Source organism: Octopus bimaculoides, chromosome 2 (assembly GCF_046866305.1).
Source record: "Octopus bimaculoides isolate indiv1 chromosome 2, ASM4686630v1, whole genome shotgun sequence".
NCBI lineage: Eukaryota > Metazoa > Mollusca > Cephalopoda > Octopoda > Octopodidae > Octopus > Octopus bimaculoides.
This window is the reverse complement of record NC_142929.1, coordinates 93,953,036-93,965,373: the sequence shown is the minus strand read 5'-3', so window position 1 is coordinate 93,965,373 and position 12,338 is coordinate 93,953,036. Positions and strand designations below refer to the sequence as shown.

The window sequence follows — 12,338 nt, the reverse complement described above, 5'->3', positions numbered from 1 at the left end:
CTAAACAGAAGTTTTATATATACATATATATATATATATATATATATATATATATATATATATATATATATATATATATATATATATATATATATATATATATATATATATATATACACACACACACATACACACACGCACTCACACGCACACACATACACACACGCACTCACACGCACACACACACACACATTGATAGAGGTTCAATCTTCTGAGAAGCTACACCTGTTTATATTTTAATCATATACTGTTGTTGTTTTTTACTTTCACTAATATTACATTTTTATCAAGATTTAATAGGATCTTAGTGATAATGTTATCATAACATCTTTTTCTCCATTTTTAAACATTTTCACATTGATATTTTAATGATTTGATAAGAGTATCAGAGCTTGTTTGCTGGTGGGTTTGTTTTGTTTTTTTTATCTCCGGGATTTTCTCCTTCACTAAAATTTATAAGTGCATGGAGGCTTTGAAATCTCTTTGTTTATGTGGCTAATTATGAAGGAGACTTAGAATATTATTATATATTAAATTATAAATAATTAAATGTAATTTCAGAAAATATATATAAATATTGTATTTGTTAGTGGTATTGCACTTCTATGGTGTAGTGAAAATTTTTTCCTAATAAATCCAAATTGCATATCCTTTCTAATTGTAAATTTTGATGCTTTTCACTGTAAAATGACCCATTTCATGAATCTACACGAAGTTTTATATAAATAATGAAATTTTTTAAAAATCCTTAAAATATATTCCACTGTGTCTATGTACATCAACATGATTAGTGTCAAAAACCTTACATATCCACATCATTATGATATTTATAAAGCATTGTTTTGGGCGAAGGTGTGTTTTGTTTGTGCAACCATTTCAATAAAGGAATGTCTGTACTCTCTTAGTTGAGCTATTGCACACTATACAGTCTCTGTTCCTTCCTTGCATCACAGAGTGGAAGATGTGTACCCTGCATTCTTTCTAAAGAATTTTCAATGGATGATCTGCATCTGTGGGATTGAGAATCATCATGTTTGCTGTGTCAGGCGAACTGTTACCTTTTCATGAAGTTGGTGAACTAAGCATTATTTGAAAGTTTTGGCATCTTCTGGATGGGACATAGGGAAGAGGGTAAACACACTGCTCCTGTACTGAGGAGTTGATTGAAATTTTACCAACATTGTTATAACTGAAGTTATATTTTTATTTAGATATTGACATCTTACAGAAACTGTCCATTACAGAAGGTATTGATAGCTTGATAATAATGAATAACTGACTGGAAGCACCAAACAGTATGGAAACTAATTTTTTAATTAATATTAATTCTATTACATATATAGCACATATACACATATGTATATGATATATAATACAAAACCATATTGAAATACAAATCCCAAACCAAACATAAACATGAGCAAAGAAAGAAGAAAAAAGAAAAAAGAGGAAAAAGGGGAAAAAAGAAAAGAAACATCAATTCAACACCAAGTGCTTCAATTGGTTGCACACCACAAGTTTCAACAGAACCTACTGAAGCAAACCAATGCACTTATCATTGATGATGGCAAGGCTGAGGCACTGGAACAGCCAAGCACCCTCACAGGCACCACCTGGCACCTCAGTAAAGTGAGTGGTCAACAATGACAAGAACTTTGCTCTTAGTGGCCCAGTACCTCCTAATGTCTCAAATATCAAAGGCTAGAAGAAATGGAGATTGTTGTAGAATCAGAGGGAAGAAACAATACTCAGAAATGAATTCTAAACACAAACAGCTGAATAGTAAAAATGTGAGATATTATCCCACTTTTTCAGAAGTTCTAGATGAACAAGTTAACAATTGTAGAATTGATGAAATTCTTTGCTTCACAAACACTTTAATATCTATCTCAGATATATGTGTCACATACAGCTTCCTAGCACAGTGTAGTTAAGTCATAGATTAAAACCATAAAGCAAGCCTCTTATTTTTGGTTTTGTGCTAATGAAGGAACAGTGGTTAAACTGTATTGTTGAGTTAATGGGTGTAACATATTGGTAAGTGACATGTTGGTAAGAAACATGTTGGTAAATGAAGGCTTCTCTATCAATTGGATATGCTTTATGTTTATGTGCATTGTTGCTGCACTATCTTAGATATGTAAGAAGTAACCTACTGCAGAGTATTCTTATGGTGTAGTAAAGGATCAGCATAAAGGTCAGAGCCAAAATATCTGTTGGGATGCAGTTTAGGGTAAATGTACTATACTGTTGTTAAGTGTTTTATGTGCCTATATAGTTGCAAGCATACATAGATAATCTCTCTACCCACTGCCCCTTTGACCCATGGAAACATCAAGGATGTGACAGTCTGAGGGAGAAAGGCTTGCACCATCACCAGGCTAGTATTCGTTTTCAGTTGAGTAAACTGGGGCAATATGAAATGAAGACACAATACTCAAAGGTACCTTGCTCAAAGACACACTGTGAACCCAATGCCTTAAATACTTGCCAATGTACCTTCACCGGGGATAACTATGAAAAAATGTTAGAGCTAAAAGGCCTGATCATTTGAAATGAGCATGAAGGTTTTAATCACTTGTTATTCATACAACTAAAATTTCAGAATACTTCACCATCTAAAAACTACACAAAAGAGTATTTGTATTGCTATGGCTGTCCTATCTTGATCTGAGTTGTAACAATGTATTGGTAGTGTTGGATAAGACATGTCTCACCTCAGGTTATTTATATCTTTATTCATTGATGTAATGAATGTCTGATGGAAGATATCTGCAGGGGGGTGTATGGTTAATAGTTACAGCAAGATTGTTGTTACTTATAATCATAGACACTAACCAAGGGATATTTAAAAGAAAGAGTGTGAAGAACATAATTTAGCCCTGGGGCACAATTTGTTTACAGTACGTAGGTTGTAATAAAGTCTAACTGGAAATATCCAGACCAAAAGATGGAATATGAATGTAGCTGAAAAAATGGGTAGTTTAAGTAGAGCTTTCCTATAGCGGTTACAGTTAAAGATTTTGTTAGAACTATATGAAGGGTACGTGTGTCTGTAGACTACTCAGCCACTTTCATGTTAATTTCATGAGCAGGTGTTTCTGTTGATTGGATCAACTGGAACCCTCATCATCACAACCAATGGAGTGCCATTTTTTATATTGCTAGTGGAGAGACAAATCTCTGCCACTTCCAGTGCCAAGATTACCAGATCACATGATTTCAATCTTCCTTGGTCTTGTCAATGATGAATGCTCAACTGCTAGAGGTAGCTGTGATCTGTCCTCACCAGTGATATATATATAGAATAATGCCAGAACAGGTGCTGGTGTCATGAGTAGCCAGTGAGTTTGTTAAAATATACTCTTGGAAAGTGAAATGGGCTTCCATCCTTTTGAGGTTCATAAACTAAGTACTAGAAATTTACTGTTACCTACCTGCCAAATTTTTGGCCTTTTGCTTATGTTAGAAATCATTATTGGATTGGGCTACTGTTAGCAGAATTGGCAGTATGTTGTCCCCAGAAGGTAATCAAGGTTTTGGAATAGTAAGATCTTGTCTGAGTAATTGCAAACACATGCTTTTACTTTGATTTGGAGGAACTTTGGCCCCTATTTTATTTACATATGTATATTTTAAAATATATTTTAAAGATTACATTTATATGTTTAAAGATTACATATTTATGTTTATAGGTGCAGGAGTGGATGTATGGTAAGTAGCTTGCTTACAAACCACATGGTTCCGGGTTCAGTCCCACTGCGTGGCACCTTGGGCAAGTGTCTTCTACTATAGCCTCAGGCCGACCAAAGCCTTGTGAGTGGATTTGGTAGACGGAAACTGAAAGAAACCCGTCGTATATATGTATATATGTATGTGTGTGTATATGTTTGTGTGTTTGTCCCCCAACATCGCTTGACAACCGATGGTGGTGTGTTTACGTCTCTGTAAATTAGCGGTTCAGCAAGAGAGACCGATAGAATAAGTACTAGACTTACAAAGAATAAGCTCTGGGGTCGACTTGCTCGACTAAAGGCGGTGCTCCAGCATGGCCACAGTCAAATGATTGAAACAAGTAAAAGAGTAAAAGAGTTAAAAGAGTATTGTTTCCTTCAATCGTTGTCTTTGTGATTTCTATGTTTGCACCTCTTCTGTCCTAATATTTTATCTGCTGTTATATATTGTATATCATACATACATTTATGTTACATTTGTTGGTAAAATAAGGAAATAACATGTTGTTGATCAATGAAAGTTTGATGAAAGATATAAAGCTTCTCTATAGAGCATGTCAGAGAACTCCATAGGAGAATAACTGTGACTACCCATTCGTAATGAATTTTCCTTGCCATATATAAATAGGGAGAGGAGTCAATGCTGTGTGAAAGCCTTGATCATATATTCAGACAAAAATTAGATACATTGTATATTTAATGCATATAAAACAGTGTGTCCAGACCCCAACTTTAAAAAAATCTCTTTTCAATCTTATACACTTCTTATACACTGTGGCTCTCTCTTTTCTCTTGTCTTCCTTCAGATTTTTGACATCACCAAATAGAATAAAATTTAATGAAAGAAATTTGGCTACTCTTTTGAGTAGGTTGATCAACTCCATAAAATCTTCCCAATAGTTATTGGTAACAAGGTACCACTCCTCTTCTCAGATAAAATAACATTTTCTAACACAGACAAAAAAACCACAAATTTTATGAAAGCTTTATGTGTGTGTATATATATATATATATATATATATATATATATATATAATATTTCGTTCTGGAATCTCTATGCTAATAGAACCCACGACGAAGCTCACCAAGACATGAACAATAGCTAAGTCATTCCTATTTTTCATATATTATCCCTTCTGATGCGCTCCCCATCCATCACCCCACTTCGTTCTCTCTAGCTATACATTTATGTCTTGAATTCATGATTATTTATGTATTTTTTCTCTATCTCACATGATCTATCGTCTTTGCATCTACTTGCTGAAGTTTTTGCTCCTTAGCCCAAACCTGACTGAAATTTGTCTCTAACTCCCTTTAAAAATTACGATTTTTTACTCTCATTTCTGTTACCGATCTAAACATTTAATCTCAGGTTGTGTTTCTTTCAACTTTTTCCTAAAAACCTAACGAATTTGACCAGCATGATGTACTGCTGCCGGTTCTCCCTCTCCCTCCCTATTGTATTCTATCTCTCTCTCTCTCACTCTCTGAATCACCACTTCTTCCACCATTTCCTCTTCGACTCGCGCGCGAATCCCAAACATATAACCAGCTCGCTTTCCAACTCCACCACCATTTCGTACTGGAATCTCTATGCTAATAGAACCCACGACGAAGCTCCATTAGCCCTCTTGCAAACTACCTTGTCGACAAGATACAGAGACCTTCTCTTTGTGGCTGGTGACTTCAATGGTCATGTTGGACGTCGTGCTGGAGGCTTCCATGGCATACATGGAGGCTATGGCTTCAGTTCCCGCAACGAGGAGGGAACCAGACTGCTGGAGTTCTGTGATGCAACCGATCTTATGGTTTGCAATACCAACTTCAGGAAACCTGCCTGTCACCTAGTCACCTACCAATCCGGCAGACACTCTAACCAAATTGACTACATCCTCGCCAGAACTAGAGAAAGAGGGAGGCTTATAAATGCCAAAACCCTCCCTAGCGAAGAATGTACACCCCAACACAGATTAGTAGTTAGCGACTTCGAGATCAAGGCAATATGGGTGCCCAGAAGTAGACCGGCCTGGGGGAGAAGGGTATGGAAACTTAAAGACCCTGCAAATGGACAGAGATTTAGAGACAAGTTACTTGAAGCATTTGACGAAATAGAAGGGGATATAACATCATACAACGTGGAAGACAATTGGAGATTTCTGCGGGACAACCTGTTGAGAGCCACAGACCAGATCTGTGGCTGGTGTAAAGTCCCCTCTCGACCCAGAGTAACGTGGTGGTGGAACAAGGATGTAGACGGGGCTATTAGACAAAAGAAACAGGCTTGGAAGGACTGGAAGAATGGTGGTAGCAGGGAATTGTACCAATCTGCCAGAAGGGAAGCTAGGCGACAGGTTTATTTAGCCAGAGGGGAAGCAGATAAGAAAAGATTTGCCAATGTTCTGCGCCGTGAGGACCAAAGACTCGAGGTATTTCGTGTTGCAAGACAGTGTAGGAGAGAGAATAGTGATGTTGTAGGAGAGAAATGTGTTCGCATGGATGATGGTACGCTTGCACTAAATGAGGCTGCAAAGAAAGAGGTCTGGAGATGCCACTACAATAGATTGCTTAATAAAGAGAATGAATGGGAGAAAGAGAGCCTGCCGTATGTCGACCCAACAGAGGGACCAGCTATCCGAGTTGACAGTACCAGGGTAGATAAAGCAATTAAGAGTATGAAGACAGGGAAAGCCCCCGGCCCATCAGGAATCACTGCAGAGATGCTCAAAATATCTGGCAGTATTGGCTACAGCCTAGTCACCCGTATTACGAACCAGGTGATACACGAAGGAGTCATACCCAATGACTGGTGTAGCAGCACCATAGTAAACTGCTACAAAGGTAAAGGTGACGCTTTAGACACTAATAATTACAGAGGCATCAAGCTGTTAGATCAGGTTATGAAAGTTACGGAGAGGGTCATAGCCCAACTAATTAGGGAGCAAATCAATTTAGATGAGATGCAGTTTGGGTTCGTGCCAGGTAAAAGCACCACTGATGCCATATTTCTAGTGAGACAGCTGCAGGAGAAATATCTAGCCAAGGATAAACCTCTGTACCTGGCCTTCGTTGACATGGAGAAAGCCTTTGACAGGGTCCCCCGATCCCTTATCTGGTGGTCAATGAGGAAACTTGGGATAGAAGAATGGTTAGTGAGAGCTGTGCGAGCCATGTACAGAGATGCTGTCAGTAAGGTGAAGGTTGGAAATGAGTACAGTAATGAATTCCGGGTAGAGGTAGGGGTCCACCAAGGTTCCGTCCTCAGCCCCCTCCTATTTATCATAGTCCTCCAGGCGATCACAGAGGAATTCAAGACAGGTTGCCCCTGGGAGCTCCTCTATGCTGATGACCTTGCACTAATTGCGCAGTCACTATCAGAACTAGAGGAGAAGTTTAAGGTGTGGAAGCAAGGACTAGAATCGAAGGGCCTTAGAGTCAACCTAGCAAAAACCAAAATCCTAATAAGTAGGAAGGTAGATAAAACACAAACCCCTTCAGGTAGATGGCCCTGCTCAGTATGCAGTAAAGGAGTAGGTAGTAACTCTATAAGATGTACCTGGTGCAAGCTATGGACACATAAGAGGTGCAGCAATATCAAAGGCAGATTAACTACAAAGTTAGTTTTTTGTATGTGGCAGATGTTCAGGTGCAATAAACACTGTAAACAAACAGGAAACAACTTCTATCTCATTCCAGGGAGAAAAACTAGAGGTAGTTGATAGCTTCCGCTATCTGGGTGACCAAGTTAGTAGCGGGGGTGGGTGCACTGAAAGTGTAACTGCTAGAATAAGAATAGCCTGGGTCAAGTTTAGAGAGCTCTTACCTCTGCTGGCGACAAAGGGACTCTCACTCAGGGTAAAAGGCAGACTGTATGACGCATGTGTACGAACAGCCATGCTACATGGCAGTGAAACATGGGCTGTGACTGTTGAGGACATGCATAAGCTCGCAAGGAATGAAGCCAGTATGCTCCGCTGGATGTGTAATGTAAATGTGCATACCCGTCAGAGTGTAAGTATCTTGAGAGAAAAGCTGAACATAAGAAGCGTCAGTAGTGGTGTGCAAGAGAGACGATTGCGCTGGTTTGAACATGTGGTGAGAATGAATGAGGATAGCTGCGTGAAAAAGTGCCACTCCCTAACAGTTGAGGGAACCCGTGGAAGAGGTAGGCCCAGGAAGACCTGGGCTGAGGTGGTGAGGCAAGACCTTCGAACATTGAGCCTCACCGAGGCGATGACTACTGACTGAGACCTTTGGAAATGTGCTGTGCGTGAGAAGACCCGGCAAGCCAAGTGAGATCGTTGCCAGTGCCCCTGGACTGGCTCTTGTGCGGGTGGCACATAAGATATACCATCCTGAGCGTGACCGTTGCCAGTACTGCCCGACTGGCCTTGTAGGGTTTTCGAGCGAGATCGTTGCCAGTGCCCCTGGACTGACTCTTGTGTGGGTGGCACATAAAAGACACCATTTCGAGCGTGGCCGTTTTTGTGCGAGTGACATGTAAAAGCACCCACTACACTCTCTGAGTGGTTGGCGTTAGGAAGGGCATCCAGCTGTAGAAACTCTGCCAAATTAGATTGGAGCCTGGTGTAGCCATCCGGTTGCACCAGTCCTCAGTCAAATCGTCCAACCCATGCTAGCATGGAAAGCGGATGTTAAACGATGATGATGATGATGATGATATATATATATATATATATATACACATGTATATGTACACGTATATGCATAGATATATATATATAAAGTGTAGTATATTGCCACTTAAGTGTGGCTGACCCATAGGGGTGGATGTTACTGTTGCTTTTAGCCCCAGGAGGACATTTCCTCCAGCTGGCTTATCGACACACTACTGTGTCCTGTTTGCCAAGGGAAGTTATCCCTCTCACCATGATCTGTAGCACGAACGGACCTGGGTTTCAGGGTTATTTCCCTTCGTCGGCGTTCGATAGCCACTGGTCCTTGATGAGAGAGACAAAATCTTGGCAATCTTATATCTACTTTTCCAGTGAAATTCTTCACTGATATCGAAAAGGTGAAAACAAGCAATGTTAATTCTCTAAATGAAGTATTAACAGTAACTGCACGATAAAGTGTAGTATATTGCCACTTAAGTGTGGCTGACCCCTAGGGGTGGATGTTACTGTTGCTTTTAGCCCCAAGAGGACATCTCCTCCAGCTGGCTTATCGACACACTACTGTGTCCTGTTTGCCAAGGGAAGTTATCCCTCTCACCATGATCTGTAGCACGAACGGACCCGGGTTTCAGGGTTATTTCCCTTCGTCGGCGTTCGATAGCCACTGATCCTTGATGAGAGAGACAAAATCTTGGCAATCTTATATGGAAAAGTAGATATAAGATTGCCAAGATTTTGTCTCTCTCATCAAGGATCAGTGGCTATCGAACGCCGACGAAGGGAAATAACCCTGAAACCCGGGTCCGTTCGTGCTACAGATCATGGTGAGAGGGATAACTTCCCTTGGCAAACAGGACACAGTAGTGTGTCGATAAGCCAGCTGGAGGAGATGTCCTCCTGGGGCTAAAAGCAACAGTAACATCCACCCCTAGGGGTCAGCCACACTTAAGTGGCAATATACTACACTTTATCGTGCAGTTACTGTTAATACTTCATTTAGAGAATTAACATTGCACGGTGGTGCATCAGCATGGCCGCAGCTCTGAGCTGAAACTTTGAAATGAAATGAAATATATATATATATATATATATATATATATATATATGTGGAGGCGCAATGGCCCAGTGGTTAGGGCAGCGGACTCGCGGTCATAGGATCACGGTTTCAATTCCCAGACTGGGCGTTGTGAGTGTTTATTGAGCGAAAACACCTAAAAGCTCCACAAGGTTCCAGCAGGGGGTGGTGGCGACCCCTGCTGTACTCTTTCACCACAACTTTCTCTCACTCTTTCTTCCAGTTTCTGTTGTACCTGTATGTCACACTGAATATCCTTGAGAACTACATTAAGGGTACACGTGTCTGTGGAGTGCTCAGCCACTTGCACGTTAATTTCATGAGCAGGTTGTTCCGTTGATTGGATCAACTGGAACCCTTGACGTCGTAAGCAACGGAGTGCCAACAACAAATAAAGTTGAAGATTATATCAACTCCATTATATAATTTATACTTATATAATTGATCTCTTGGAGAGTGAAATATTAAGTTCCACTTTCATGGGATCTCAGCTCAGAATGTAAAAAAATGTACTTAAATAAATACCACAAAGCCTTTTGTCTTTTCTTAATCTTCCAACCCATTGACCATCCCTGATGAAATATTAAAGTGAGAATAAATTTTTGTGAGTTGTACTTTAACTGCAGATCAGCTCTAATCAAGTACACTAATGATCAAACACATTCAGCTTTAAACATTTCATCTTTTTGTAGATAAAAGATTGCATTGTCCAGTGAGTCCTTTGTCTTTTTAGATGATAGAATGTGGTCAGAGAGAGATTTACTAATTTTAGCAGGTTGAAAAACCATGTGGAAGTTCCCTCATTTGTAAAAGCAAGAAGTAAATTCATGGAAGTTGGTTCAGTACAACTCTGTATTTCTATTTACTATTTCTTCCAATTGATTTTTGTATTTCAAATTATAGAAACAATTTTAATGATTTATCTATAAAATAGGTGACAAGTAACAGCTGGTATGCTAGTTTGTTCTCAATACTTATCAAATCCTTGTATTAATTCTTTTGATTAAAATTTAAATTAGATTTGCAGCCAGCCAACAGGATGTTAGTCTAAGAACTGAAGGATTAATAGTTCATACTCCACCAATCTTTGTTGTCCTGTTCCTGACATGTACACTCAACTATAGTCCACTCTACCTAATTACAAAACTAATTATTTGTAGACATTCAGCTGTAAATGTGAATGTAAAGTTCAGTTTAATGTCACAAATATTCATTAATCCATCTGTTTCATAGAATTTATCTCAAATACCTCTATATGCTTGAGAAAAAGAAATAGGAAAATACTTCAATTCACCATCCCTTAAATCACAGGATGGAAGTTTTACCAGGTTTCCAATGACCCACTGAATGGAGAGGATATTACTTTTATTACTTTATACTTTCAATCAGATACAAATACTATCAGCAACAAGCCCCTGTGTCACAACCACCACCACCACCACCACCACCACCACCACCGCCGCCACCACCGTCACCATCGTCGTTATCATCATCATCATTTTGCATCCAACTTCTATGCTGGTATGGGTTAGATGGTTTGACAAGATCCAATGCACCCAAGGACTGCATCATACTCCAATGTTGCTTTGACATAGTTTCTATAGTTGGGAGCCCTTTCTAATGCCAACCACTTTGTGGTCTTTTTTATGGCACCAGCTCTAGTGAGGTCACCATGCAGCTTGCAGAACCAAGAATGGATGAGGCGGTGAATATAATGAATAAAGAGCGAGTATTGAGGGATAAATGATAAATATATATTGGAGAGAAAGTATAGAAAATAAATGATGGACTGTAGAAATTGGGTTGTAATGAAGGGTGGGTGTAGTGAATGACGGAGAAGGAGTGAGAGGGTGGTCAGTGATACATATGAGTTGGAGGGAGGTAACAGAGAGTAGGTGCTGATTGACAGTACAGAAAGAGGTAAAGGGTAGCAGAATGGTAATAATGATACAATAAAAAAAGGAAGAATGAGAGGGAGATGATATCTGGGTGGATTGCAAGAGTGTGAGTAGAAAGACGAACATAGTGTATGGGGAGAGTGAAAGATGTATAGTGGTAGAGAAAGCAAAATAATTTGGGGTACAGAAGGGTGATCAATGTAAAATGTGGGTGGAGCAAAACAGTATTAAAAAGGAAGGGTAGATATCAACTGAAATGGTTCTGGATAATGAGAAAGATAAGTGGTATCAGAAAGAAAGATGAAATAAGCAATTCTGCTCATATTTAATTACTGCAACAGAATACTGCAGTTATGCAGGTGTTGGAGGGAATAACAATAGAGAGATAATGGGTAGTGGGGATGGTTTAAGAAGGAAATTGGGTAAGTTGTGCATATATATATACATTGTACTTCCAGAATCTCAGTTTTACCATGACTGGTGGGTCTGCTTGAGTATCACATATCACCAATCATCTCAGTTCTTCATGTATTTTTATTTTAATTAATTTAAAATACACAAGGTTCTGCTTGTGTCTCTATATTCAGATTTCAAATTTCACTAGGATCAACTTACATTTCACTCTACCACCAGGTTTTGTCAACAGGCTATTCCCTATTAAAATAATGACTTTGAGCCAATGAGATAAATAATTATTTCTTTTGTCTGTTCTAGTGCTCTATAAATAATCTGTCTATATCATTCCAAGTTTTTTTCATTACCAATCACATTTCTCTAATTAGCTTCTGTAACAATCTATTTCTATCAAACGTCCATATCACTTCAGACTGTTCACTTGACTATGACACTCAATACATATACTTACAGATCATTTTTTAAATTGATTTAATCATTTAGCACTTAAACCATCCAAATCCAGCTACTATATAAAGCTGTCAATTTTGACTACGTGGACATCTTGTTTTTATTAGATGTAAAACACCTGATAAAATTTCAC

The 12,338-nt window shown here is 39.0% G+C and overlaps 1 protein-coding gene across 1 annotated transcript in view; it reads right to left on the bottom strand.

Moving 5' to 3' along the window:
- The window catches only part of LOC106883997 (uncharacterized), a 12,213-nt gene extending 12,190 nt beyond the window's left edge, over nucleotides 1–23 (bottom strand). The window contains exon 1 of the mRNA XM_014935159.3: nucleotides 1–23. This exon is cut by the window's left edge and continues 29 nt beyond it. The gene's annotated coding sequence lies outside the window, so the exon portion shown is untranslated.
- Nucleotides 24–12,338: the final 12,315 nt, after the last annotated feature.